Source organism: Macaca thibetana, chromosome 8 (assembly GCF_024542745.1).
Source record: "Macaca thibetana thibetana isolate TM-01 chromosome 8, ASM2454274v1, whole genome shotgun sequence".
NCBI lineage: Eukaryota > Metazoa > Chordata > Mammalia > Primates > Cercopithecidae > Macaca > Macaca thibetana.
In genome coordinates, this window is record NC_065585.1 from 15139107 (window position 1) to 15163581 (window position 24475).

The 24475-nt window shown below is 45.6% G+C and overlaps 1 protein-coding gene across 10 annotated transcripts in view; it reads left to right on the top strand.

Annotated features, from left to right (window-relative positions):
- CYRIB (CYFIP related Rac1 interactor B) overlaps positions 1-24475 on the top strand; it is a 174259-nt gene that overhangs the window by 27523 nt on the left and 122261 nt on the right. For all 10 annotated transcript variants that reach the window (XM_050801607.1, XM_050801614.1, XM_050801610.1 and 7 more), the window contains exon 2: positions 17616-17668. The gene's annotated coding sequence lies outside the window, so the exon portion shown is untranslated. The remainder of the gene's footprint in view (positions 1-17615; positions 17669-24475) is intronic.

Consider the following 24475-nt stretch of genomic DNA (forward strand, 5'->3'; position numbering starts at 1 on the left):
GCTTCCAGTCTTAAGTGAGTGTGTGATGAGTGTTATGATAATGAAAAGTGAAAATGAAGATGCTGTTATTAATACATGTTATGGGGAAAAGACAGAACCTGGTGTTTGTCCTGGCAGGTCAGCCTCCTAGCTGTGTGATGCTGGGCTGTGATTTCACTTCTTGAAATTTCAGTTTCCACTTCTGTAAAATGGGCAGGTTGTACTAGAAGATCTCCAGAGTCTATTTTGAAACGAACTCTCCCAACGTTGCAATGATAAGTGCTCTCAGTTCATGTGCAGTGTTGAGAGAAGTTTTCTTCGTAGACTTTTTCTCTGGGCTCTTGCTGAAATGTACACATCTGGCTGTTTTTCAATTAAATCGAGGAAAAAAAGCCCCATCCACCATACTTTACATAACAAAGACATATTGAACTCAGCCTGTTTCTGTCCCAGTGTGGGTGTTAGACAGCTTGTGGGGTTATGGGCCTTGGTAATCACGGAGGGGAAGAAGCTGTGTTTATGAGGTCCTTTCAATATTTATCCAACGCCCACAGGGAGCGGAGGCTTTGACCTCAGTGGACTGGATGTGGGTTAGAGAACATGAGGGGTTACCCTCATCCTCAGAGAGCTTATGGTATAAAGTGGGCTTGCTAAGACTCCTAAACATTTGGAAACACTGTTCCTGTCAGGTGACGCATGCAAATGCCTGGAGATGGGAAGGATCTCAGCATAGTCAAAGAACATTCACAGGTCCACGTGGCTGAATTAGAGGGTTCCTGGGTGTAAGATTCCCCCCGGGGCCTGAAAACTTAAGGAGATGAATAACTCCTTCCTTCTCAGGCCCAGTCCCTGGGTGCAAGGCCACTTGGGTCAGCAGCGTGAGTCAGCAAGATAGCAGAATCAGAAACAGAGCCAGCCGGAAGACACCTACCCTGGCCGGAAGACAGGTACCCCTGAAGATCAAGAAAGAGGCCATCCGGGTACAACGTAGCAGTTACTTCCGACTAGGAGACTTCCTGTTACAGGAGACTATGAAACCTTTGCTCCGTCCTCACTTCGGGCCGACGCCATTTTAGGCCTCAGCCCGCCCGCACACAGGCGCTGATTAAAACAGCATGTTGCACCACACTGCCTCATGTTGTCTATTGGTGCACTCTTGGGGTTCCAACCGATACAAACACCTTACATCGAAGACATCAGGGTCAGGTGATGGTGGCTTTGTAAGCTGTGTTAAAGGGACTTGCGTCCCAATCTGTAGGCCGTGGGAGCCAGTGGAGGATTTGTGTACTAGAAACGGTGGGGCCGGGCACGATGGCTCACGCCTGTAATCCCAGCACTTTGGGAAGCCGAGGCAGGCGGATCACTTGAGGCCAGAAGTTCCAGACCAGCCTGGCCAACATGGTGAAACCCCATCTCTACTCAAAATACAAAAATTAGCTGGGCGAGGTGGCGCCTGCCTGCGGAATCCCAGCTAGTCAGGAGGCTGAGGCAGGAGAATCGCTTGAACCTAGGAGGCGGAGGTTGCAGTGAGCCAAGATCGTGCCACTGCACTCCAACCTGGGCGACAGAGCAAGACTCAGTCTCATAAAAAAGAAAAGAGCCGGGCGCGGTGACTCACACCTATAATCCCAGCGGGCGGATCACGAGCTCAGGAGATTGAAACCATCCTGGCTAACACGGTGAAACCCTGTCTCTACTAAAAATACAAAAAAAAAAAAAAAAAATCATCCAGGCATGGTGGCGGACGCCTGTAGTCCCAGCTACTAGGGAGGCCTGCGGCAGGAGAATGGCGTGAACCCAGGAGGCGGAGCTTGCAGTGAGCGGAGATTGCACCATTGAACTTCAGCCTGGGCGACAGAGCGAGACTCCATCTCAAAAAAAAAAAAAAAAGAAAAGGTGGGAGGTGGCAGATGAAAGACTGGAGTCTGGGGCCCACAATGAGAGAGGAATGTTGTGTTTGCACCAATGGAGGGCTTGGGGGACTTAGCCCAGCCTCCCAGGTGCCATCAGTAAGCCACAGTCAGACCTGAAATGGTAGCCAGCATAGGAAGTGGGGCCTAGGAGCAACCAGCAGCCTGTCATTAACCCACAGAGCATTGTGTCAGTCAGCGCTGTGTTGCAAGTGACAGTAACCAAACTCAAGCTAGCTGAAATCTAGAAAAGATCATTTATTGTGTCAAGTTACTACCCGGTTGGGCATGGCTGATCCAGGGACCCCAACTGTGTGGGCCAGGTTTGGTCTCCTGTGTCCTGGCTGTGGTTTTCTTTCTTGTTTCTCAAGCTGTCTCTCCTTTCAAGATGGCAAGAGGCCATCAGCTTGGATTCAGGTTTCTATCCACTCATGTTTGCAACCCTGTAGGGTAGGGGGAAGGTACCCCTTTCCTAGTGGCTTCAGCCAAGGTATGAGAGAAGTCTCTTATTGTCCATTTAGGGGCACATGGCTGCATTTGAGCCGTCTATTGGTTCTGGAGGTTCCATGCTTTGACTGTCCTCCTCTAGGTAATGTGCCACCCCTGGAGCATGAGGGGAGGGTTAGGGGATACCCCAGAGGAAAGCAGTGCCATTACCAGAAGGGGCTTGGAGGCTGGCATGCAGTGCTGGGTTTGCTTTTGCCTGGTGTCTTTGTCCATTTTCTGTTGCTTACAACAGAATACCTGAAACTGAGTAACTTATAAAGAAAAGGAAACTATTTCTTATAGTTCTGGAGGCTGAGATGTCCATTGTTGAGGGGTTGCATCTGGTGAGGGCCTTCTTGCTGGTGGGGACTCTGCAAATTCCCGAGGCTGTGCAGAGCATCCCATGGTAAGGGGCTGAGAGAGCTCATGTGCTAGCTCAGGTCTCTCTTCCTCTTATAAAGCCACCAGTCCCACTCCCAAGATAACCCATTAATCCATTGACCTATTAATCCATGAATGGATGAATCCATTCACGAGGGCAGAGCCCTCATGATCTAGCCACAATCTCTTAAGGTCCCACCTCTGAACACTGCCAGATTGGGGATTAAGTTTCTTTCTTTTCTTTTTCTTTTTTTCTTTTCTTTTTTTTTTTTTGTTGAGACAGAGTCTCTCACTCTGTCGCCCAGGCTGGAGTGCAGTGGCGCAATCTCGGCTCCCTGCAAGCTCTGCCTCCTGGGTTCACGCCATTCTCCTGCCTCAGCCTTCCAGGTAGCTGGGACTACAGGCGCCTGCCACCATGCCCAGCTAATTTTCTTGTATTTTTAGTAGAGACAGGGTTTCACCATGTTAGCCTGGATGGTCTCGATCTCCTGACCTCATGATCCGCCCGCCTCAGCCTTGTCCCAAAGTGCTGGGATTACAGCCTGCGTGGCGGGGATTAAGTTTCAACATGAGTTTTGAGGGGGACCAGTGTTGAAACTGTAGCACCTGGCTAGGGAGACTTCTGCAGTGGTGACCTGAACTGGGAGAGTGAGTGGCCTAGAGGAGGGAGGTGTGGGCAGTTCTGGGGCCTCTCCTCGGGGCCACTCAACTACCACTTGAATCAGTTTCCTTTCTCTCTCCACCCCTCCTGCTTCCCCTCTCTCTTCACTTAGCAATCATTTATTGAAACCTTGTCCCTCTTCTGAATCCCCCAGAATTTTGTTTGCATCTTCGTGCCCCTTACCGGTGCCCAGGGGTGATGGCCAGAATATTTAACCTTGGGCACAGATTGCAGTACTTTCTGGAAGCCTCTACTGGTGCCCCAACTCTAATTCTTTCCTTGCTGCATCCTAGGAGAGGTCCGGGAGTGCTGGGGGAGGGGCACTTACAGTGAAGGCTCCTGGGGCAGCAGCTACTTCCCCGCCTGTGTGGAAGGACTCACTATTTTAACAGCTGGGCAGCCATGCCAGTGAGAAGTGGCTGGTTTGAAAGCATTCAGGGCGGGGCTGGGGTAGACTGTTCTTCCCTTCCATCCTTCCCCTACCCCTACTAACCCTCAGGGGCTTTTCAGTGGGCCTTTTGCAGAGTGAATGTTGCGTTGATTTGTTGTGGAGGGAGACTGCTCTGGGCTGGTGTGGTTGTTCAGGACCTGCTGCCCGATACCCCGAGGTCCCGCCGGACCACCTGTGCCACACTCACTCTATTTGCTCTGAAGCATTTTTTTTGGTTTTGTTTTTTCTGAGAGCAATCAGGTTTATAGGCTTTGGAAAGTATGCAAATATTTGATTTTAATTAAGGAAGTCTGGAATGGGGAATAGAAAAAGGTTACTTCTCGTTTACTGTTTCTGGGGGGTGGGGGAGGATGTGGTACCTCCAGCCACATGGTGGGTCACCATTGTCTCCAGGGTAGACCAGGCACCCAAGAGGAATGGCAAGCGAGAGGCAGTGGGTCACCGGCTCAGGGAGCCCGGGAGATTTTAAGAGGGTGAATAAGGCAAGAGGGTGAGCAGTGTGGAGCTTTCCCCGGCCAGGACGGAGCATAGAGAGGTCATGAGAAAGACCTGCCTCCCGGGTAGTGGCACCTACTGCCTGTTAGTACTTGCTGCCAGCCGCTGTGGTGCCCATCCCATCCGCTGGATGATCTCACCTAATCCTCACCACAACCCTTAGTGGTAAATATTATCAGTCCCACTTTACAGCAGAGGAAACTGAGCCCAGAGAGGTTAAGAAACTTGTCCCAGATCACCCAGCTACTGAGTGGCAACCCTGGTGTGTCAGGCTTCAAAGCTGTGCTAAGAACCACCACTCCGGAGTGCTTGGAGGGCATTCCTAGAGGACCCAGGACTATTTTGAGGAGGGCAGGTGGGGTCCCATGAATTAAAGCCCTAGCGTGTGCAATGAATGAAGTGTTATCCTGACTGGTGGAGCCTGCCTGTTTTCTGTAAGAGGGAGGAAAAAAGGTGTTGGGGGAGGGCAGGGCAGTGGCCGCATCCTGGGGTACAGGGAGGAGAATGAGCCCTGGAGCCCAGTGTTCCCATGCCAGCCCTGCCCCCAGCATCATGTGGCCTTGGGTGACTCATCCCATCTCTCTGAGCCGGCTTCCTTCCCAGTGAGATGAGGGTAGCAACCACAGTAACAGCAGTGACTGTGGGCTTCCTAAGTGCCAGGTGCATGGATTAGGCCTCCCGCACTTGGATGCTCAGTGGATGGGGAAGAGGGCCTCCCTGCCAGCCCTGTTGGGGAGACACTGGATGGGGAGGTCCTGGGCAACTGGAAAGTGCTCAGCCATCTGCAAGGAGAGGGAAGCAGCTCGTGTCCCAGGTCTGGCTTCAGGCCCCTGCAGCCCTCTGACTGTTGTCCCTGCAGCCAGAGAGAGGCAGGGGACTTTTAAGGATAGGACTTCTTGCCACAGCCCTAAATAGTGCTTCTCTCTGCTGGTGGGCGGTGCTCCCCGCCTTGGCGGCTCAGCAGGATCACCTCCTCAGGCATTCAGAGGAAAAATACAGAGGCCGCAGCTGTGCAGCACCATCACCTGGGAGCTGTCTGTAAACCCTGATCTCCGATTCTGGGGAACAATATTTTAAAAAGCTCCCCGGTGATTCCAGTCAGAGGCTGGCTTCTCCTAGGACCTGCTGCGGGTTCCTGCCAATTGGATGTATTCATTAGGAACTGGGAGGGGCCCCAGAGAAAATCGGCTTTATGGGGCAGCGCTTCGGCCTCTTGTGCCCAGTCCCGCACCCCGCGGGAGAGAGGGCTGCGTCCTCTGCAGGCCTCGGCGGAGCCCGGCGATGCGCAGGACATGCTCCCGGGCGGTCCCAGTGTCGCCGCATCCCCGCGTCCCCAGCTTCCCCGCATCCCTGTGGCTGGTGCAGAGCGCACGTGAGCGCTGCCTCCTCCCTGCTCTGGAACTGGCCTGGATCCCTCCCTCCCTGCCCTGGATCCCTTCCTGCCGGTGGGGCTGTGTGCAGCCACGCTCAGGGTGACCTGGCACAGTAACTCCCACCCAGTGCCTGCTGCCCAATGGTGTCTTCTTATTTAAAAATTGTTTTTGTTGTTAATTTAGCAGGGTATTCTTTTTTATTTATATATATATTTTTAACAGAGACAGGATCTTGCTGTGTTGCCCAGGCTGGTCTTGAGCTCCTGGGCTCAAACGATCCTCTGTCCTCTGCCTCCCAAAATGCTGGGATTACAGGCATGAGCCACTTCCAAGGGTATTTTTTTTTTTTTTTTAACAGCTCCACTAAGGTATAATTGGTATACGAAAAAAATTGCACATATTTAATGTATACATTTTGGAGAGTTGGACATGCATGTTTGTACCTAGACTGTGTTGACTGCGGTACTTTCTGAAGTGGCTTGGTGACAGCCAGTTGAAGGCCTGGGGACAGAAATTAAGATGTGGTGAGCCCAGCTGGACAGCCATGACGATTTAGAATGAGAATTTAAAACAGGCAAGGGTTTTAGAGATCTGCTGGAAATGATGTTCATGCATTTGCTTTTTTGGTTCAGAATCAGATTTTTCTCACATTTGTTACATGTATTTGGTTTGGTTGCTTCTAGAGAAATACTATTTCTTGACATTCTGCTATTGGCCAGTCACTTCACTTTCCATACATTGTTGCAAAGTAAGTTTGTGAGGATTACAGATGAAGAAACAAGATTCCTTAAGAAGTGCTGTGTTGGTAGATGAGTCAGGATTTGGATCAAGGTCTGTCTGGCTTTAAAGTTCATCCCTGTGTGCAGTGATGGCACACTAATTCCATAAATGGAAAACCAGAATGGAATTGTCCAACAGAGTAGCCACTAGCCACGTGGGGCTATTTATGTTTCGGTTAATTACAATTAAATCAAATAAAAAATTCAGTTCCTCAGTTGCAGTAGCCAGAGTTCAAGTGCTCAGTAACCACTTGTGGCCTGAGCTAAGGTATTGGACAATGCAGATAGAAATCATCTTCATCAAGGCAGAAGGTTCTATTGGACAGGGCTGAGCTGAAGGGACCACATGGCACAGACAGGGCTCTGGGGCCTGGGCTGGGTGTTGGAGGATGGTTAGAGAAGGGGAAAGTGTGACCAGGCTGTCTGATTCTGTTAATGTCACTATCAGTGGCCAGCCATCTTGGTTGAGGGGTTTCCTAGGACTTGGGACTTGCATTGCTAAAGCTGGGAAAATTCCCTGGCCAATGGGGACAAGTTGGTCACGCTCTTCACTACACACAGTATCTATGTGGATGTCATTACTGCACTCAGTACCAGGACAGAAAAAGGAATGCCCACTCGAGCTACTCTCAGTCCAGTGGGGAAGCTAGGTGAATATATGATGGCGTCCTTCACCTATAGCGTGAGGAGTGCTCTGAGAGAAGGGGACAGGGGTTGGGTGGACCAGCAGGGTCACCCATCTGGACAGCCGGCTCCCTGAACTGAGACCCAAAGCCCGGGAAGCAGTTCACCAGGTGAAGGGCTTTGGAAATGGGGGGAGGCTAAGTCAGGAAGCTTGGTCCTGGTCCTGCTCTGCTGTGATCCTACTCTCAGGCCCCAGGCATGTTCTTTTCTTGCAGACTTTAGATGCCCTCACCTATAAAATCAGGGAGTTGGACCAGATACCCAGAAATAGTATTCCCTATCTCTGCAAATGTCAATTTCCAAGTAAATACTGACATACCTTTAAAAGTGATACATCCTTACACTGAGGAAGTATTTGATAATTAGTTCTCCATTGTTTCAGAAACATCATTTTTATCTTGCTCATCTATTAGTGAGCTCCTCTCCATGTCTCCACTTAAAAAAAAGGTGGGGCTGGGGCCAGGCACAGTGGCTCACACCTGTAATCCCAGTGCTTTGGGCGGCTGAGGTTGGCAGATCTTTTGAGTCCAGGAGTTCAATACCAGCCTGGCCAACATGGTGAAACCCCATCTTTACCAACCAGCCAACAAACAAACAAAAATTAGCAGGGCATGGTGGCATGTGCCTATAGTTCCAGCCATTCTGAAGGCTGAGGTGGGAGGACGGCCTGAGCCCAGGAGGTGGAGGTTGCAGCGAGCTGAGATTGCACCACTGCACTCCAGCCTGAGCGACAGAGCCAGACCCTGTCTTGAAAAAAAAGGTGGGGGGCGGGGAGCTAACTCTGCCTCTCAGTTTAACTGAGATAGTATGGGGATCTGGTTTTTCAGTACACAATAGTTCGTTTCCTTCCTCCCCTATCTCCTTCCCATCTTCATATTATGTTGTTTTGTTGTTTGTCTTGTGAGTGTGTGTGTGTGTGTGTGTGTTTGAGATAGTGTCTCACTCTGTTACACAGGCTGGAGTGCAGTTGTGCCACCTCTGCTCACTGCAACCTCCACCCCTCAGGTTCAAGAGATCCTCCCACCTCAGCCTCCTGAGTAGCTGGAACAACAGGTGTGCACCACCACGACCAGCTAATTTTTTTGTATTTTTGGTGTAGATGGGATTTCACTGTGTTGCCCAGGCTGGTCTTGAACTCCTGAGCTCAACTAATCCGTTCGCCGTGGCCTCCCAAAGTGCAGGGATTACAGGTGTGAGCCACTGTGCCTGACCTCACATTAGGTTTTTTTTTTTTTTTTTTTTTTTTTGAGACAAGAGTCTCACTCTGTGGCCCAGGCTGGAGTGCAGTGGCGCAATCTTGGCTTACTGCCTTACAACCTCTGCCTCCCAGGTTCAAGCGATTCTCCTGCCTCAGCCTCCCGAGTACCTGGGATTACAGGCGTGATCCCCCGCTCCCAGCGCATGTCGTTTATTAAAGCAATAGTGCGCTGACCTGGGCTTCTTGAAAAACAAGACTACATATTAAAGTACACAGTAATAATTAATGTTATTGGTTTAAACAGATGATTGGCTTACAGCATCAAAAAACTTCTTTTGAACATTTTATCAACATGTTAAGCACCATACTATGTAGTTGTCCTCCCCCACCCCAAAAATCAGATTTCTTGAAGGCAGATTTATCACTTGGACATAGATGTGCAAGTACTTCGATGTTTTTTTTTTGTTTTGTTTTTTGTTTTTGAGATGTTGTCTTGCCCTGTCGCCCGGGCTGGAGTGCAGTGGTGCAATCTTGGCTCACTGCAACCTCCTTCCCTGGCCCATTGAAAACAATTTTAACTATGTAAGCAATAGATCATGATACTGTGGAAAAATGAAGATGTGTGTCTTAAGCTGTGATCAGCCTATGCCAGGAGAATGGTAGGCAAAATGTAGAAACTGTGTTTTTATTTTTATCATGCATCAGAATTTGTTCTGAAAAATGGTTCATGTTTCCAGGAGAGAATGAGTTTAAAGGGAAATGATAGTTTTATTTTATTTTATTTTATCTTTTGAGACAGAGTCTTGCTCTTATCACCCAGGTTGGAGTGCAATGGCATGATCTTGGCTCACTGCAACCTCCGCATCTTGGCTTCAAGCAATTCTCCTGCCTCAACCTCCCGAATAGCTGGGATTACAGGCGCCTGCCACCATGCCAGGCCAATTTTTTTTTTTTTTTTTTGTATTATTAGTAGAGACTGGGTTTCACCATGTTGGCCAGGCTGGTTTCAAACTCCTGACTTCAGGTGATCTGCCTGCCTTGGCCTCCCAAAGTGCTGGGATTACAGGCTTGTACCACCATGGCCAGCTGGGAAATGATAATTAATAGACCCTTCTGCTGTTTATTATCTTTGAAAGAGAATGGCCCAGTATTATAGCAGTATCTCCCCAGATCTTGGGCTCCAGTTCTGGGCGAAAGGTATACTCTGGGTGCTCTTCTCACTTATCCTTCCAAAAGAAGTTTCCAGCTAATAGTGGTTCAACCTAAAAGGTTATAGTCTCAGAGAAGACAGTTTGTGAATAAAAGAAGCTCTAGTAGGCTTTATTCCTTATGTTAGCATAGCAAAATGTTTGAAATTAATCTCTGCTACTATTGACAGAAAAGCCAAGCCAGAGAATGTTTTTCAGCTTGTGGTGGAACCAAGAATCAGTTGTTATTTCCAAAGCACCCCAAAATGTGTATGGGATTTGCATCTTGGTAGTAAACATGCATTGAAAATCAGAAGTACTTTGTGTTTTCCTGGTATTAGGATGGTAAAACATTGATATTTATTTATTTATTTATTTATTTTGAGACAGAGTCTCGCTCTGTCACCCAGGCTGGAGTGCAGTGGCACGATCTCCGCTCGCTGCAGCCTCCGCCTCCCGGATTCAAGTGATTCTGCTGCCTCGGCCTCCTGAGTAGCTGGGATTACAGGCGCCCGCCCAGCTAATTTTTTTGGTATTTTTAGTATGAGATGCGGTTTCACTATGTTGGCCAGGTTTGGTCTCGAACTCCTAGCCTCAAGTGGTCTGCCTGCCTCGGCCTCCCAAAGTGCTTGGATTACAGATGTGAGCCACTGCACCCGGCCAACATTGGTATATTTTTAAAAAGGTGTGTGTGCGCGTGTGTGTGTGTGTGTGTGCACGCACTTAGCTGATTAGCACTAGTTATGAATAGGAAATTCAACACCTGTGAATGTGTTTCAAAGGACACCCCCTAACCCCAATGTATTAGCATCTTTTCTGAACTGCATACTTGGGAAATAATAATAATAACACACATTGACAGAGCAGTAAAGAACCTGGCTAATATAAAAGGACATGTTCTGAATGGATCGAGGGGTACTTTAGAAAACTCTAGCACAGGGGAGGATTCCTCCAAATGCATTCATTTTCGAGGTGCATCTTTTGTTCTGTATGATCCTGGAACATGCCTGGGGAGATGGTGCCCACAGTGCGAGGCTCGGGTCTCTAGGGATTCTCTCTAAATCTGTTACTGTGGAGGTTTCAGACTTTGCGGTTTTTCCAACAAGTTCAAATCAACCAAGACAAATTGGAATCACTTTTGAAGCCTGCCCCACAGCCATCTCACGGTAGTCATTTAGTGCTTGACTGACCGAATATTAAATGAAAACATAAGAAAGTTTTATTATTCAGGTAATCTGATTGTCTAGCTATATAACACGCTATAGACAATTCGATTAAGAGGATCAAAACTACAATTAGACTGGGCATGGTGGCCCACTGTGGCTTTGGGAAGCCTAGATGGGAGGATTGTTAAGGCCAGGAGTTCAAGATTGACCTGGGCACAATGCAAGACCTCGTCTCTACATAAAATAAAAAAAATTAGGCATGGTGGCACACGCCTGTACGACTGAGTAGTACCCCAGCTACTTGGGAGCTTAAGGCAGAAGGATTGGTTGAGCCCCGGGCCACAGTGAGATATGATGGTGCCACTGTACTCCAGCCTAGGTGACAGAGCAAGATTCTATTAAAAATAAATATATCAATAAAATTAATACTCCTACTACTGCTAACACAAGATGTCCACCCTCAAGGTGCTTATGATCTCATTGAAAGAGTGAGGACAAATATTAGGTGATAATACCAAATGGTATAGGATGGGAGTTGGCCCGTGTGTGATCATTTTGTACCTTATTATTGACATTTACATACAGAGATGTGCACATCATTATTATTTTTGGCTGGGTGTCGAGTCCAGTTGATTTAAAACATGAAATGGCAGACTTTGGGAACTGGATGGCCTTAGGAAGTGAAGCATAGCAGAGTTCATGTATGAGCCATACAGAAGTCTACTGTGAACGAGTGTGAGTCTTGAGCTGCACATGGCCCAACTTCCCACATACCTGTTAGATGCCTTCTCTGTCTGGACAATAAAAGAAAAGATGACTGGACTAGAGCAGTTTGTGCCAGCAAGGCAAGACATTTGGAAATGGCCTTAATAAAACCTCTTTGTTCTGGCCGGGCACGGTGGTTCACGCCTGTAATCCTAGCACTTTGGGAGGCCGATGCGGCTGGATCCCTTGAGGTCAGGTGTTCCAGAACAGCCTGGCCAACATGGTGAAACCCCATCTCCACTAAAAATACAAAAATTAGCTGCGCATGGTGGCACACGCCTGTAATCCCAGCTACTTGGGAGGCTGGGGCAGGAGGATCACTTGGACCCGGGAGGCGGAGGTTGCAGTGAGCAGAGATCACGCCACTGCACTCCAGCCTGGGCGACAGAGCCAGACTCTGTTTCAAAAAAACAAAAAACAAAAAACATACACACACAAACTGTTTGTCTGATTCAGAAATTCTATTTCTTTTTTTCAAACAAATGTTTGGCTTCTCAGAACTGAGGGGTAATGTAAACACTTAGAATCACCTTCCAAATTCACACTCAGAGAGGCAGCTGTAGGGAGAAGTTGGAAGGAAAAACCACTTATAACTAATTGCAGTATTAGCCTCTCCAGGTAACTATGGGAACAGCTGAGCAGGGCCTCCTTGAATGGGGAGATAAGTTTACCTGTGTAATGACTGCATTTAGTTTTTTCCCAGGAAATTATAAAAAAGAATTGCTTTGCTTAAAGGTCTGTTTTCATAAGTTTGTTAAACATTGCCCTAATTTTTTATGTTATTGCTAACTGGTCCTAATAATGTGAAATAAATTTCAGTCTAGTTTAGAAAAACGGTCATGAATTCTGAATTAAAATAATTCCAAATATCCATTATTATAAATAAATATAAATATTATTATTATTATAAATAGCGAATGTTTATTGCACATTTATTCCCCCACTGTACTGGGGGAAAGTTTTATTAAATAAAGCGATAAATGGTTGTTAGAAATATTACAGAGCTCTTGTAATTGAACAGGATTATAGGTATAAATTTATAATTTTATTAACAGGGATAGAATGAATCATGATAAAGGAAAAAACAAGTGATAAACAAGCCAATAAAATAACAAGGTGAATCCACTGAGGGGAGGGAGTAATTATTTAAATTATTATTTTTTGTTTAATTAACATTTATTGTCTTCTGGGTAACAGGCACTGTTAGGGACTTTTACATCTGCTATTTTATTTAATTACAAGAGTTCTTCATTTCCAGATAAGATTTCCCATGGGTTTCCTTTGACTAATGAGTTATCTTAGCCTGGTGCTTCTCAGTCCCAGCTGCACATGAATATCACCTGGGGATCTTTGGCGCAATATGGCACTGGGGTGTATCCCAGAGAGTCTGTTTAATTATGCAGGGTGGGGACCCTGCTGCAGTATTTTTAAACTCTGGCCAAACCCAAGGTGTCATTTCACCTGCAGGAAAAATACAGCAGTAAGCAACTGCTGCAAACTTCGGCAGTAGAGCATGCTATGCCAGGTGGAATAAGCAAAACACCTGTTTTCCTTTGTTTCCTATTAAGTGGGATGTGGAAAGTGTCAGAATAATTATGGAATGAAGCAGGCTAGAAAATGTAGCTTTAAAAGTCTCAAGCTCAGAATTTCCAGGTGCTCTTGATTTGTAGCCTAGGTTTTGCTCTGTGGCGTTTATCAGAAACATTGTGCCAGTGACTTGCATAATAAAAGTTTTTGTCTTTTTTATTTTTTAAGATAAAAGGAAACTATTTAACAATGTTTTTATACTAAAGGTAATGTGTTTTAATGAAATACATACATATGTCCAGAGTACAGAACTGTGGATAAAAAAGTTTAGGAGGACACAGAATTGTAAGGAATTCTTTCTTTTGGTGGAGGGATTATGAGTAGACGTGTCTTCCTTAAAAATCATCTGTTCCGGGTGTGGTGGCTTTTGCCTGTAATCCCAGCACTTTGGGAGGCCGAGGTGGGAGGATCGCTTGAGGTTACGAGTTTGAGACCAGCCTGGCCAATATGATGAAACCCTGTCGCTACTAAAAACACAAAAATTAGCCGGGCATGCTGGCAGGTGCCTGTAGTCCCAGCTACTCGGGAGGCTGAGACAGAAGAATCTCTCGAACTCGGGAAGCAGAGGTTGCAGTGAGCTGAGATCGCACCACTGCACTCCAGCCTGGGTGACAGAGCGAGATTCTGTCTCAAAAAAAAAAAAAAAAAATTAGCTGGGTATGGTGGCGCGTGCCTGTGGTCACAGCTGCTTGGGGGACTGAGGCAGGAGGAGCACTTTGAGCCCGGGAGGTTGAGGCTACAGTAAGCCATGTTTGAGCCACTGTACTCCAGCCTGGGCAACAAAGTGAGACCCTGTTTCAAGTTTAGTAAAGTAAGACCCTGTTTCAAGTTCTAGTAAAGTTGTTTAATAGCAAAACATTTTTAAATAGCAAAACATTTTTAAAAACCAGGAAGGAACTAAGTGGTTTGGGAGGCTCAATTGTTTAAAAAATTGTTATAGCCTTAGATCACATAATAGAGAATTAACTTTAAAAATGATCCATAATCAAAAATATACCCAATCCCTAAAACAATTCCTGGTCACCTTTGTAAATAGATTTGCTTCAGTGGGAGCTTTTAGTGCTGCCTAGAGCATCCCAGGAGTCATGAAAGTGTGGTGACATTGGTCAGAGAAAGGAAAGCTTCCATTCGATTTGCCACCATTAAGAGTTTTCCTCTTAAAATAAGCAACGTTTCTGGTAGGGGTGATAGATAGCCTTCCATTTTAAGCGATGTTTTGCTCCTTTAAAAAACTTTATATCACATTTTCTGAGAGACCTTGGGCAAGTCATATCATTCTTTTGGGCCTGAGGTTCTTTGCTGATAAAATGAGGGAATTAGACTAACATAGCTGTCGGTGTTCAGGTTGGGATTCACAGGGCAGCGTCTCCTAGAGCATGCTGGGGGAGGAGTGTTGGGTTGGCTTGATTCTGGGTCTCCTGCTTTGGCCTCAGACAAGCTGCCCTGTGGGTGGGCTCCGGGCAGGGCTCATTTGCAGGGAGGGGAATCAGTTTGGTTCCACCTGCATTTGGGGGATCTGCTAGACATCAGGCATAGTACCAGGTGTGGGGGACACTAGGATGACCAAAACCTAGCATGAGCCCTCAGGGAGCTTAAAGCTTAAAGTCTCTTGGAGGAGATGGATAAAGACACAGAGAAATCCAGCATTTCTCAGCTAGGTCAGGGACTGGGTGGGAGAAAGGAGGGAGTTTGTTAGAAGGCTAGTTGGGTATAGGAGCCCTGGGTGTTTTTAAATTTTTATTTTTATAGAGACAGTTCCTCACTATGTTGCCCAGGCTGGATTTGAACTCCAACGCTCGTGATCCTCCTTTCTCAGCCTCTAGACTAGCTAGGACTATAGGCGAGTATTTTCTAAGGAACTAAATGACAAATAGAGGACAGCTCCCTTCCCTGAGTCACTGTCTGGTCACTGCTGAGAGGAGAAGAGAGAGGAAGGAGCAGGAGCCCACGTGAGGTGGTTGGGACTCCGCTTGTCCTCTGGAGCCGACTTCAGCATGCTAGTGAAAAGGCTGTTAGGGAAAGAGAGGACCTGGGCTCTCAGAAGATGATAGGCTCTGCCTTGAGGACAGGGAGGGACCTTAGAGGGGCACCTAGCCCAGGCGGGTTACCCTGGCAAGCCCACCCCTGCATACCCAGGCCCATCCCTCTTCCACCTCCTATGCTTAACTGAATGGACCAGCAGTCTAACCTGCTGGCCTTTGCATGTGTCGAGAGCTCTGCTTGGATCCCTTCCTGCCTCTGGCCAATTCTAACTTAACTTTTACTGCTCAGCTTCAATGTCACCTCCTTGGGGAGGCCTTTCTTCGATTATCCATCATTTTCCATCCCCTGCTGAGTTAATTAAATACCCTTTTCAGGGATTGCCTCATCCCCTTTCCTTCAGAGCATTCATCTGCCTGTAATTGCTCCCTTAATCTTGGAGAGTTCCTGGGTGGCTGGGACGGTTTAATTCATGGAATTATTTCCATGGCCACAGTGCTTGGCACACAATAGGTGCTCCGTAGCTATTGAGTGAATGAGTGTCCTCACTTTATAACAGAAGTTAAGTGACTCACCCAAGTCAGACACTCTGAAACACTGAAACGGAATGAGACCCATGGTTATGAGTCTGAAGAGGAGGCGAGATCCGGTTTCTAGAGCTGTAGTCAAGGCTTTCTGTCCATAGCTTGGAAACGAAAAGAAGCCACGCTTGTTTAGAGGCCCACATTACTTCTGTCAGAGCCACACTGTATGCCCTGGGTGTGCTGGGTGTGTGTCTGAGAGATGTGGGTTGTGTGTGGGGTGTGTGCCTGGGATGTGTGTGGGGTGTGTGCATGGGATGTGTGTATGGTGTATGTGTGGTATGTATACATGGAATGAATGTGTGGTATGTGTGGAGTCTGTGTGTGTACATTTGAGGACATAGTTTGTGAGTATGCAGTATGCTTAGATGGTTCTTTTTTTTGTTTTGTTTAGAGACAGGGTTGCTCTGTCACCCAGGCTGGAGCACAGTGCACATCATGGCTCACTGCAGCCTCGACCTCCTGGGTTCAGACGATCCTCCTGTCTCAGCCTGCAAAGTAGCTGGGACTACAGGCATGTGCCACCACGCCCAGCTAATTTTTAAATTGTTTGTAGAGATGAGAGCTTCCTAAATTACTGGGCTCAAGTGATCCTCCCACCTCAGCCTCCTAAAATGTTGAGATTACGGGTGAGCCACCATGCCTGGCCTAGATGGTTCTTAAATCCTCTCCTTGGCCACTGAGCAGTTCTGTGATTATTATTTAAAAGGGAATGTTAAACCACACTCATGCCATAACAAGGAGAACAACAGAAAGAAAACCTACACTGGCAAACAAAAAGAGAGTTGCAAAAGCAGCCGAAGTGGCTGAAATTATCAGCAGATAGGGTTCTCTCTGGACAATTAGACATGGCCCCTAAACCTTTTGTGAATAAAACAAGGCCGGTTAAGTGGCTTCCGGTAGTTTCAGCACCCAATGAAAAGCAAAGAGAAAACACTAAGACAGCTAAAGATTTAATCAGAATAAAGGCTAGAGAAAAAGTCATCCTGTTTCTCTTCCATTCAATAGTAAGAGTGTCTAGACAGTGCAGACTTTGCTCTAATCTTCACACTAACTGCTGGCAAATGCATTAAAAAGGGATGTTAACTATGGTTTTATGAAAATTCTCTTTAATTCATCAGCTTTTGTTGCTGTAGGAGATTTTGGAGGGTGACAAGGCTGGCGTAATGTACCTGTTTGTGTTTCTTTCTCCGCAAAGTAGAAACCTGAAACAGGAAGTGATTCGAGGGACAGAATGACTAAGACCGTTTCAGACTCAAGTTGAACTGAGCATTTTGCTGGGACCAAGACTTGCTGCTGCAGCCAAAGGTCCCAATATCCTTTATACTGAATCTCCATGGATAGCCCTGGCCCCACCATATGTGCTCCTAAGGACAACAAAGTCCAGCCAAACTGTCCTTCAGTCATAGGAGTTTGGTTTAGGTCTTTGTTCTTTACTTGCTATGCAACCTTCAGCAAATTATTCCACTTCTCTGAATCTCTATTTATTTGTAATATACCAGACTATTTTGAGCATTAAATGAGAAAACTGTGTGCAAAATAATTCAGTGATATCATGGACTGTACACATGCGATCTGGGGCCGGGTGCGGTGGCTCATGCCTGTAATGCAGCACTTTGAGAGGCTGACACTGGTGGATCACTTGAGGTCAGGAGTTCGAGACCAGCCTGGCCAACATGATGAAATCCCGCCTCTACTAAAAATAAAAAAATTAGCCCGTCGTGCTCACTTGAACCTGGGAGGCGGAGGTTGCAGTGAGCCGAGATCGTGCCACTGCACTCCAGCCTGGGCGACAGAGCAAGACTATGTCTTCAAAAAACAAATAAACAATCAAACAATTTGGAGTTGTGCCTCTACTTTGGGGAAAAAACAATAGCTAGGATTTACTGGGGGCTTTCTGTGTACTGAGGACTGTTGTAACTTGCTTAATTCTGGCTATAACTCTTTTACAGGAGAAGAAACTGAGGCCTGGAATTTGATTAACTCATTCAAGATTACCCAGTTGGTAAGTAACAGAGCTGGAATTTGACCATGGCCATCTGGCTCCAGAGCCAGCACTCTTAACCACACTTCCTATGAGGAAAAGTTAAAGTGGATGGGAATGGCTACAAGATGGATTTCAGTTCCGTAGAAATAAGAACCTCCTACCTCTGTTGAAATCAGAATACACATACGTCCCTTCATTCATTCTATGAATATTCATTCACTCCATGAACCTACGAGGTTTTTAGGTCACATTATTAGTTTAAATAAGAACTATAGGCTGGGCGCAGTGGCTCACACCTGTAATCCTAACGCTTTGGGAGGCTAAGGTGGGTAGATCCCTTGAGGTCAGGAGTTCAAGACCAGCCTGGCCAACATGGTGAAACCTTGTCTCTACTAAAAATATAAAATTTAGCCAGGCATGCTCGCTTGAACTCAGGAGGTGGAGGCTGCAGTGAGCTGAGATTGTGCCACTGCACTTCAGCCTGGGTGACAGAGCAAGACTGTCTTTAAAAAAAAAAAAAGAAAGAAAGAAATAAGAACAAAATTTTGGAGGTAAGGAGACATTTCCAGCCTACCGTCATGAGTAATGACAATAATAGCTAGTACTTTTTGAATATTTACTATATGCAGACCCTGTGCTAAGAGCTTTTTAACTTGTTTAAGCTTCACAGCAGCTCCCACAAAGTTGCAGTTCAAAGAAGACAAGTAACTTGCCCAGGGTTGCTCTGTTGGTAAGGGATAGAGTTTGTATTCACATTCAAGCAGTCTGGATTGAAAGTCAGTGCTCTTGCTGGGCGCGGTGGCTCACGCCTGTAATCCCAGCACTTTGGGAGACCAAGTGGGGCAGATCACAAGGTCAGGAGATCCAGACCATCCTGGCTAACACAGTGAAACCCCCGTCTCTATTAAAAATATGAAAAATTAGTCAGGCATGGTGGCGGGTGCCTGTAGTCCCAGCTGCTCGGGAGGCTGAGGCAGGAGAATGGCGTGAGCCCAGGAGGCGGAGCTTGGAGTAAGCTGAGATCACGTCACTGCACTCCAGCCTGGGCAATAGAGCGAGACTCCATCTCAAAAAAAAAAAAAAAAAAAAAAAAAGAAAGTCAGTGCTCTTAACCAATGTGGTCTTGTCAACTGTCAACCCTATAAGGCCCTTCACGGAAAACCATTGACTCTTGGCGCCTGGGTGCCCTCTGTCTGTGACAGTGCACTTCCCTTTTCTGTTTCTTTTCTCCCCCGGTTTCCTAGACTCCCTACTACCCTCACTGGTGAGGCTTAACCATAGGATAGGGACCTGTGGCAAAATACTTACAGCCATCTCTACTTAGGCATGCTTTTAACTTTTATTTTAATCGGACTATCTTACTTGCTGTAAAATGCACAAATCTTAATCTTAATCATACAGCTTGGTGAAATTTTAATATGTTACACCCATCTAACCATCACCCAAATCAGCATATACAATATTTCTAGAAAGTTCCCTCATGACCCTTTGCACTTAGTATTACGCCAGAGATAAGCACTATTCTGACGTCTGTCATCATAGATTCATGCTTCTACCTTAGCCATATACAAATATACTTGCTCAACAAAAACAAAAGGATAAAAACACCACTTTAAATAGTGTGGGTGATCCTATCATTCCACCCAATGAGCGTCTCTCTTGGAGTGGGTGTGAATGGCAGACATGGATCTGCTGTTCCGTCTGTTGGTCTTTGTTCTCATGGCTTTTTAGGATGTGAGCATCTTGTGCCACCAAGTATATTTCTCATATTTGTGGATTTTAATTATCACACAACATGGCCCTTAAATCTAAGCCAGTTATTACATATGGTGCTCAACCCTAAGAAACCAAATCCAATGCTGAAGCAAAGACTGGCTGTGTTGGACTTCATGAAAGATGGTTTGTTTGTCTCCAACCTGAGACCTTATTGTGGGATTTTTCAAGGGGAATTTTGGCTTCTTTCAATTTTCATGCTGGCTTTAGAAGCTAACCCTTGAGTAGATACAATTTTAATGGGGGCAGAACTCAAGTGTGAATAAGTGGTTATATTAAATTTAGTGACCTGGAATACTTCTGGCAACGTGGTGGACTAAGCTGACTTGTGTGAGTCCTTCCCGCTGTGAGTACAGAATTGATGGAAATATAAGAATGGGGAGCGCTGAAGAAAGGGAAACCTGCAAATGTCACAAATGAGGATAGGCTGGCCGCGGTGGCTCATGCCTGTAATCCCAGCACTTTGGGAGGCGGAGGCGGGCAGATCACTTGAGGTCAAGAGTTCCAGACCAGCCTGGCCAACACAGTGAAACCTTGTTCTACTAAAAATACAAAAATTAGCCGGGTGTGGTGGCACGTGCCTGTAATCCCAGCTACTCAGGAAGCTGAGGCAGGAGAATTGCCTGAACCTGGGAGGGGAAAGTTGCAGTGAGCAGAGATCACGCCACTGCACACCAGCCTGGATGACAGAGCAAGACTCCACCTCAAAAAAAAAAAAAAAAAAAAAAGGGTGGATACGTTTAAGCTAAATGGTGGCATGTGAGCTGAAGCCATGACTACTCCTGGGGCTTTTGCACAGAAGCTACAGAGCCTGGGGGCTCAAGGTGGAACTGAGTGCTCTGGAGCCTTGAAGGTCTGACTTTTTCATGAAAAGGGGCTAGAAAAACTTCGATACGTGGAGAAATAGAGAGGAAGCTTGCCTTGACTGGAAAAAAGTTACCAGCAAGAACTTAAACGCATGGGATTATACCATATGTGGTTGTGGAATCTGTATTTTTATTACTTATGAAGTATGAGAGCCTTCAACCTGAAAAATTAACATAAAACTGGTGTAGTACCATGGAAACCTCTACTGCAAACACAAAGTCATTCCATAGGCATATTTTAACAACCCATACCTAACAGCACTCCCACAGTGAGAATGACCTCTGAGGACGAGTTCACAATGAAAAACTATAAACTATTCAGGAAACCATTCCAAGTTGGAAATAATACAGTCATTTAAAGAAACTATAAAAATGGTATATTTAAAATTATTAAGATGTCTTAGTTTGGGTTCACAAGAAAAAAGAAATAAAATGATTAAGAACTAAAGATAAGGCCGGGCGTGGTGGTTCAAGCCTGTAATCCCAGCACTTTGGGAGGCCGAGACGGGCGGATCACGAGGTCAGGAGATTGAGACCATCCTGGCGAACACGGTGAAACCCCGTCTCTACTAAAAAAAAAAAAAAAAATACAAAAAAAAAAAGAACTAAAGATAATATAAAAAATGTAAAGAAAGATGGAAAAAGAATAGGTTGACTTGAAGAGAAGCTGAATTAAAAGGAAAAATAATCATTAAAATTGAAATCCAACAAAAGAGTTAAATGACAGATTAGGCATAGCTAAAGAGAGAATTAATGAGATGGAAGACAATGACAGTTAAAATTTGTTAAGTGCATAGTAAATGCCATTGTTCTGTGTACTTTATTTGCATTAACTCATTTACTCCTTAGAACAAAATTATGAGGAAGCATTATTATGATCATCTGAATTTTATAGACAAAGAAACTAAATAGCAGTTTAAGCCACTAGCTCATGGTCACATAGCTGGTAAGTGGTGGATCTGGGATTTGACTCCAGGCTATCTCGGGTAGCCTTGAGTCTGTGTTTGCAAGTATTATACTATGGGAAATCATCAAGAGTAGGCACTAAGTGATAAAGAGATGGGTATATGAAATAATGGTGAAGAAGTATCAATGGCACTACTTACGTCTACATAGAGGGACTAAAGGAGAGGCAGTATTAGAAGACATAAAGATTAGATGTCCTTTCAGACATCTTCCAATCCTTAGGTTCCAAGAATTTGAGACCAGGTCACCATCAAGGGCAAAATATTCAAAGGAGGGTGGTACACCCTCTACAGGTGGCATCTGTAGTCCCAGCTACCTGGGAGGCTGAGGTGGGAGGATTGCTTGATCCCAGGTGGCAATGAGCCAGTGCCATTTGGCACTGTCTACCATTTTAAGTGCACATACCCTGTGACCCTGCAATTCTGCTTCAGGGATTTTGTCATATAAATTCTATCTTTCCTATAGTTATATATGTGTGTGAAGATGCATGTAATATATATTCATTGCAGTATTGATAGTAATAGACTGTGGAAACAACTTAATGTATATCAATAAGGAATTGATTTAGGCCGGTCGCAGTGGCTCATGCCTGTAATCCCAGCACTTTGGGAGGCTGAGGTAGGCAGATGACTTGAGGTCAGGAGTTTGAGACTAGCCTGATCAACATGGTAGAAACTCTGTCTCTACCAAAAAATACAAAAATTAGCTGGGTGTTGTGGCCCACAGCTGTAATCCCAGTTGCTCGGGAGGTTGAGGCAGGAGAATAGCTTGAACCCGGGAGGCGGAGGCTGCAGTGAGCCGAGATTGCACCACTGCACCACTGCACTCCAGCCTGGGTGACAAGAGCAAGACTCTGTCTCAAAAAATGAACAAACAAACAAAACCCCAAAAAACAAAAAATAAGGAAGTGATTGAATGTGTATTCTTAAAGTAGATTGCCCCGCCACTGTTTAAAATAGTAGGTCATATCTGCTAAGAAGGAATGATTTTTAGGATATATTCTTAAGTTTAAGAATAAAGCAATTTGCAAGAAAGTATATGTGGTATGCTGCCAGATGTAGGAAAACAAGAAGAGGGTATAAGTGTTTATACACACCCACCCACACACATACTCATACTTGATTATGCCTAGGCGATTGCTGGAAGGACACACACACACAGTGTCTGGGGGAATTCTGTATACCTCTTGAAAAAGCTTAGGGAATTGTGGGTCTTGGGTGGGTGGAAGATATCCTGCCATATGCCCTTTTATGTTTCTTTGAATGTTTATAGAGGAGATTTAGCAGATCTCCTAGATGTGGTTACATATCTCCCACGGGAAACCAACATTTATTGAGCATTTGACAAGCACCAGGCCATTACCTGTGTTATCTGTTCACAGGTAAGACAGGTCACACAGGTAAGGATGTGAGGATGTGTCCTCACACATCCCTAACACTGGAGTTCTCTCTATTGCCTGCTGATACCTGGACAACAGAACTGCACAGTAAATGTGTGATAAATGGTAATCTCATTTTCTTTTTCTTTTTCTTTATTTCTTTGGAGACAGGCTCTTGCTTGATCACCCAGGCTGAAGTGCAGTGGCACGATCATGGCTCACTGCAACCTCGACCTCCCAGACTCAGCCTTCTGAGTAGCTGGGACTACAGGCATGTGTCACCACACCTGGCTAATTTTTTTCATTTTGTAGAGACAGGGGTCTCCCTGTCTTGCCCAGGCTGGTCTTGAACTCCTGGGCTCAAGTGATCCTCCTGACTTGGTCTCCCGAAGTGCTGGGATTATAGGTGTGAGCCACTGTGCTTGGCCTGATAATCCCATTTGCAAGAAAATGGGTGGTACCTTCGTTGTGCAAAGTCCTGTGGCATGCAGGTAGAGGAAGGGAAATTCCATGACAGCCTGCAAGGTGTTTTGGAAACAGGGGTAACCCAGCTGCTTCATAGAAATCTGAGTTATCTGGGAGGCATCTCAAACCTTTTGTCTCTCCTGACTCTAGTCCCTGGCACCTCTTTTGAGACCACATGGAAGTATTCAGTCAGTACTCATTTTTCCAACTGTAAGATTCTTTGTTCTGGAAAGCTGTAGCTTGTGTTTCTGGACCACATGAATTGCTGATGTGTTTAGAAACAACAAAGGCAAGGAGAATTTGTCCTGCGATGTCCTCCTTTTTCGAATTATTTTATCTTTACAACTTTCCCGTTGAGTATGCATCATCAAAGGTCTAAGAGACACCAACTTCTGTTCACTTAAAAAGAGTGACCTTTAGGGGCCTTTCTTCTCAAAATAGATGTTCCCAGAGGTGCTTTTTATTGTTGTTATTGTTGTTTTCTGCAATCAACCACATTTCTAACCCATCAGGAAATGTTTTATAGAACCAGAGGCTTTCTCTCTTCCCCTTCCCTTGATCATCTGGAAATAAATTCAGTTAAGTAGGTTATTCGTCTTGAAAGGGCTGTTTTGATGCTGTTGTGATGTGATCAACACACAAATGGACAAGAAATCCAAATGGTCAAGAAAACTGGAAGGAAAATTTAAGCGTATGGAATCAAAATCACAAAAACTGACCTGGGTAGTATTTAAGAGCGTAACGTATCTGCACAATTCAGATGAAACACTTGCAAGTGAGAGTTATTTGACCTTAGCACTTTGCTGGTCTCTTGAGGCAGTATTTTGTAGGCTCAGAGAGAGCTGTTAAGAGCTTTAAGTATCGTTGTCCTTATGTGCAATGTGGGATGTAATGGTTTTAGTTTACTGTAAGATGAATGTGAATCAAGGGTGTTATCTGACTCCTCCAAATAGTAATTCCATCTTCACTGCCTGAATAGAGATAGGGAATAGGTTTAATCGCCATTGCTGTGTGAGGCCTTCCTGGACTCAGGTGCTTTGCTGTGCTCATATTGCACTGTGTAACATTTAATTAAAGCAGTTATCTTATTGGCTTTAAATAATTGTAGTTGTTTGTAGCTATCTCCACATCAGCCTGTGAGTGCCTAGAAGGATGGTATGGATCGCCTTGCTTCATCTGTATATAGTCAGCATGCAGCATACACCACAGCACTTCGGATTTCATTAGTCAGGATTCTGTCGACCTTGACACAGAATCTCACCTCGAACTGGCTTCCGCAGAAAGGGGATTTGTTGGTTTATGTAATTGAAGACTCTAGGAATGAAACATAAGGCATGGAGGATCCAAGGCTTAAAGGGTTGCCAAGGCTTGCACAGT